The sequence below is a fragment of the Silurus aristotelis genome, assembly GCF_946808225.1.
Source record: "Silurus aristotelis genome assembly, chromosome: 15".
NCBI lineage: Eukaryota > Metazoa > Chordata > Actinopteri > Siluriformes > Siluridae > Silurus > Silurus aristotelis.
In genome coordinates, this window is record NC_139588.1 from 13,904,733 (window position 1) to 13,910,417 (window position 5,685).

Sequence of the window (5,685 nt, forward strand, 5' to 3'; positions counted from 1 at the left end):
TCTGTAATATTATTCAAATGATTGCCACATTGGCTTGAATATTTCTTAGATCAACCAATACAATTTAGTAGGTCTTGATGTTGCAAAGTAGAACATTTCCTTTGGCAGGCTGTCACCGGCAGGGAAGTATAAAACACACACGGAGTATAGCTGGCACCAGCTTCTGTAATAGAGAAGGAAGTGTTTAAGGGAGGCAGCGTCTCATTCCCTCAGGGAACTAGGGTTGCATACGTAACCTAGAGACGTTCCCTTTTAAGAACCTGCACTGCATCGGAATGCTTTGGGAACAAGAGTCTAACACCGCCACCCTGACCATTCTCTGACTAGTGTGAATAAGCACAGCTGGGTTGAAGGACAGAGGTGCCAGGAGTGGCGCAAAAGTCAAGGTTGTTAAACCTCACAAAAGGTCATTGTGGTGGACCAGCCCGCAGCACTCCAGAGGACCAAGCCTTAGAGGCTGCCACACTCCAGGTCAAGTGCACCGAATGGTGCGGGGAGACCAGAGGACTCATAGGAGAACACAATAGCATTAATATATCTGCTGAGGGTCTGCTTATGAGCAGGAAGGGCCGTAGCAGATGAACAATTGTTCCGACTTCCTCCAAGGACTTGTCCTGTGGACATAGCAGTCCAGTGCAAGGCTGGTTAAATTTCTCCTGGTTTGGGGTCTGGAATGAAGGAGGATTGAATGCCTGGAGCCTAACAGGTCGTGGGACGACCGGGGGTACCTTGGGGACGTAACCCACTCTAGGGTGCAGGAAGGCACTGGCCATGCCTGGAGTAAACTCCAGAAAAAAAGTGGGCCACAGAGAGGGCCTGTAGATTACCTACTCTCCTCAGAGAGCAGATAGCCAGCAAAAATGCAGTCTAAAGAGACAAGTGCCTCCATAAAATCTCAACCAACAGCTCGAAGTGGGGCTCAGACATCTCTTTAGAGATGAGATGGCAGTAGAAAATCTGTTTTGGCTTCTCAAGGGCACCTCAGGCATGGGCTTTCACTAGCCATTGCTCCACAAGCAGAGCATGAAAAGCGCAATAGTGGATACCTAAACCTTTAGGGTGAAACGAGACAACCCGTTAGGGAACTGTTCTTGAAGGAATTCCACCACTGGGCAAACCAAGCAGTTAACTGTAGTGAACAGGCATCACATTGCGTCATGCAACCTCCTCTTGGAGGAGGACCTCCTCTGGATTAGAAAATGGTCTCTATGACCTCGGCAGAAAGACCAGTGGCTAAGAGCTGTGCCCCCTCAGGGGCCACAGCCACAGCCTCCACAGCTTGGGGTGGGGGTGAAGCCACCCCCTACTTGAGAGAGAAGGTCCCTGCTGGGAGGAATCTCCCAGGGAGAGTGTTAAAGAAAGATTACCAGGTAGGCGAACCATGGCCGGCCGGGCCAGCACAGGGCTAACAGGAGAAGACTCCATCCTAGCGAACTCTCTCCCTTTCAGTCTTAACCCCAATTCCTTTATATGGGCGAGAATCAGATGTCGATGCCGGTTTGTCAAGTGCTCTGATAGAGCCAATATCAACCGATCCTTAATAAAGTTCAGTATGTGAATGCCCGGGAGTCTCAGAGGAGCCAGAGCCACATCCACACACTTTGTAAAGGTGCGTGGTGAGAGTGCAAGGCCGAATGTAAGGACCCACTATTGGTAAGCTTCAGCCTCTGAAGCAAATCTTTCCTTCCCTTTCAGGTCAACAATGCTTTGGGAACGCTTCCTCGTTGTCCCTAACCCTAGACATAGACTGCTGATGGCCCTCGTGGTCTCTTTTGTGGCCCTGAGAGCTAAGTCTGTAGCACATTGCAGCTTTTGGTCACTGTCCATAGGCACTCCCTCCTCTAGCTCCCGAAACAAGTGCCATTCCTTTGCCTCGGCGGAAGCTGGGCCAGAACCGATACCAGTTACCAATGCTTTACCTGCTAACATTGACACAGACAGAGCGCTTCCTAAACAAACAGAAGCTAGCGCCATTTCCACCGCATGTGCTTTTATAGCTTCCTGGTGGTGACGTCACTCCACCGGTGACATCACATCTTTTTGGTTGGGGCTGTTCATTATTGTTAAGATTATGCTGTGGCTCCGATCAAATTTGACAATTAATATTTCAGACGTGTTCTTAACCAAAAACAAGAACTCAACCTTGTATGCCTATGTAACACACTCACTAGTTCCATGTTGGAAGAAAGAGAGACAGGCAAAAGTTCACCAAGCAGAGCTTTCTTTCTTTATTTTCATCTTCACCCCAGCGCTTTTCTTTTCAGTACTCACAAGGGAACTCACCCACAGTCTTGCGGTTCGGGACGCCTTTCCTCTTTTACATCCAACGTCGCCCACTCCTGGATCGGCACGCTTTCTCCCTGAGTTTCGGACTGGCACGCCTTTTCTTACCACTTGTTCCGTCTGACTCCGCCCTCCCCCCAGTTAAACTTGTTAAGTGTATCCGGGTAGTTTTTGAAGATTGTATGTTTCCAAATGGGTAGGATGACTAACAGATCTGTGCTGTGATGCGGCCAAATTGTTCCGACCACTTTCCCTTTCCTTGCTGATTTTTTTTGGCAGATTCTCACAATACAAACATTTCTTCAACATGTCCTCATTTAAACTTAAGCTTTGATTACAGGTGACACACTGATGTGCCATTCATATTTTTCCCCTCCTTTTTTTTCAATGGACTTTGCTTACGCACAAACTGTGGATGACTCAATCCCACGCATATCCCACAATTCTTTGCAAAGTATCTGAAGTTGCGGGGGCCAAAGGCCTTTTCATTGCCTTTTTTCTTTTGCATGTCACTTGTCTACTGTACATTTGAACAAGCAGTTCACAAGCAATCCTGAAGTGTGTAATCTTTTATCTTTATTTTTATGCCTGCTTTGTCTTTGCAACAATAGAAAAAGTGTAGGACTGTAAATGATGCAAACATCCATTTTATACAAATAAATGCTGTGCATAATTTACAATAGAGTTTCATTGTTATAACAGAACTGGGCACCTTGTTCAAGGATTTGTCATATACCCATTAAACCTGACTGTGAATAGCAAAAAGTTGTTTTGAAATGTTAGGAAGAATCAAACTTTCACACAAAAATCTTACTAGTTTTTTTGTTTTTGGGTTTGTGCTTTAAACACTATATGGCCAAAAGTTTGTGACCCTAAATACATGTAATACATGTATTTTTTGAACATCCAAAGACAACGTTATCAATTGTGTGTCTCCAACTTTGTGGTAACAATTTGGGGAAGAACCGCATATGGGTGGAAATGTACCAGTTTACTAAAATTGTGCAATAAAAAGTCTTGGATTGTGTAATAACAGTTACTTTTATTTCTTGTTGCACTTAAATCACTGTAGCATTTTATTATACATTTGGCATTCTGCAAAGTTTGCTGACAATAATGTTAACTTACTACACTTAATCCTAAATTTCATACTGTGCAAAGCTCCCTAGGACCTGCTGACACGTTTTACACCTCTGTCTATTAATAAAGCATTGTGTAAAAAGACAACTGGTGCTAAGAATAAAGCATTGCAAATTGGACTGTCTCTCACATTGTTGCCCTACATAATAATGGATGTGGCATACAAAGAATGCGCACATCCTCATAAGCTGTATTTGCACTGAATTAGTTTAGTGATTAAATTAACTGTTGCAATTTAATAACCAGTTATGTTTTTCACTAGCAAAAATTTTAATTGTGCTTTTTCTAGCATCTTTTAATAGATCCTATAAGAAGTATTTCTTTTTTACAATAAAAAATAATTATCCCTTACTTTTAGTAGGCTTACTAGCAAACATTTATTCACACATTACAATAACTAGCTAATCTTAGATATAATTGTATTGAACTTGGGAACTGAACAGTTGTGTACTGGCCACCAGGAGTAGCAGATAGTTGTAATTTGTTCATTTGTTCATTTGTGTTTCAGTGATCAATGAACAGAAAGCAAAACAACATGTTCAGTAACATAAGACACAAGATGTTACTTTATAATGACAGTGAAAAAAGTAAGGAGGGAAAATAAATTCAGATATGACAGTTACAGTCATACTCTAATAAGTATCTAGATTGAACTGTATCAACCTGATGGCATACATGAGGAATGTTAAATTTGAAAGCCACAATAGCAGAGAATGATTAGAAAACTTGCAAAAATAAAGGTACGTGGCAGCAAAAAGTAACCTCTAGATTTCTGGTTAAAAAAATGGGCAAACCTGAAATGGCATAAAAGCCATTTGCCTGTTTTCTTTTGCTGCAGTGAACCTGTTTGGGCTAGAAACAAAGAAATGTATTTATGTAGTCTTTTATGCAAAGGTAAAATCATGATGATTAAAATGTTTAATGGAAAATATACAAAGCACTAACGTGTGTATAAATGTATTTTTCCAAAAACATATTTTTCTTTGTCCAAAATAGATTATTTGGTTATCAGTCTCACATGATGCAGCCCATTGGGGGCTTAAAAACAAGCTCTTAGATGGAAACAGCAGTGATATAGATTTCTGACCAATGATTTGTTATTAACACATTTAAAAGCTTAATATTGTGCCCTTTTGGCTTGGATTTTTTTTGCCCAGAAGTGTATGATTTCACTTCATAGCACATGCATTGCAGCATGCACATATTGTATATTGATGGGCAAAACATTTTGATTGATGCTTGATATTTCTTTTGTTAGTTGTGGTTCTCCTACCTTTCTGAAATAGACAAATTCTAATTCACAGAAGGGGAAAGTGTGCAATCATCTTTAGTTTTTTTCTGGATGTTTGAGAATAAAAAATAGAATTCTCTTACCTAAACGTTTTTTGAAAATTTTGCATATTATCTTATTTATGTGTCAGTAGGGGTTTAACACACAACCAGTAGTTGTATCTGTTTCTACCTTGTGCTTTAATTATTTATTTACATATCTGCATTCAGATTTATATCAGATAGTCAGAATGGTCTGAGAATCCTGGATGGAAGTTCACCTCATGTCACCTAAGAGATGTGTAAAGGGCTGTATTTAATTACCTTGTGGGGTTTTTTATTATTAATTTTTTTCTGCTTGTTTCTGTTATTTATTCTAACATTCTTTTTTGGTTTTTAGTTTCCATAATAAAAACAAACTAGAAGCCTAATAAAACCGTCCATGGAACAGGACCAGGACTACTGTACATTAATTTCAAGGTTTAAGCTTTGTATCTAAAAGCTCATTAATTCCTGCATATTACTTATAACTAACTCATGAAAGAATTTGTTGCATATCAAATCTCAATATACTGTATGGTCTGTTAACTCTTCTGAGAAGCTTTCTTGAAAAATATACTAAAAACAAATGGATATAGATTAATAACTGTATTTGTATCTGTTTTATTATCTTGCCAATCTAAATAATATATTTATTTACAGTTACATCCTGAGTGGTTGTACACACTGAACCTAATGTAGGCCTATGCAGTGATTGTAGTCAGTGTACTTTCCTTTATTACGGTTTTGAAACTTGTAAAACCTTGTACTGGTGAGACAATAAAATAAATGTTGTGCTGTTACCTGATTTGCTGCTGAATAACCTAACATGTTTACTGACTGACATGAATTGTATTACATAGCTGGCAAGTTTATTTAATGTTGATAAATCTAATGTGTAGATATAATAAATAGATTACATTAACAAATAATCAATATTTTGCACTAAACACT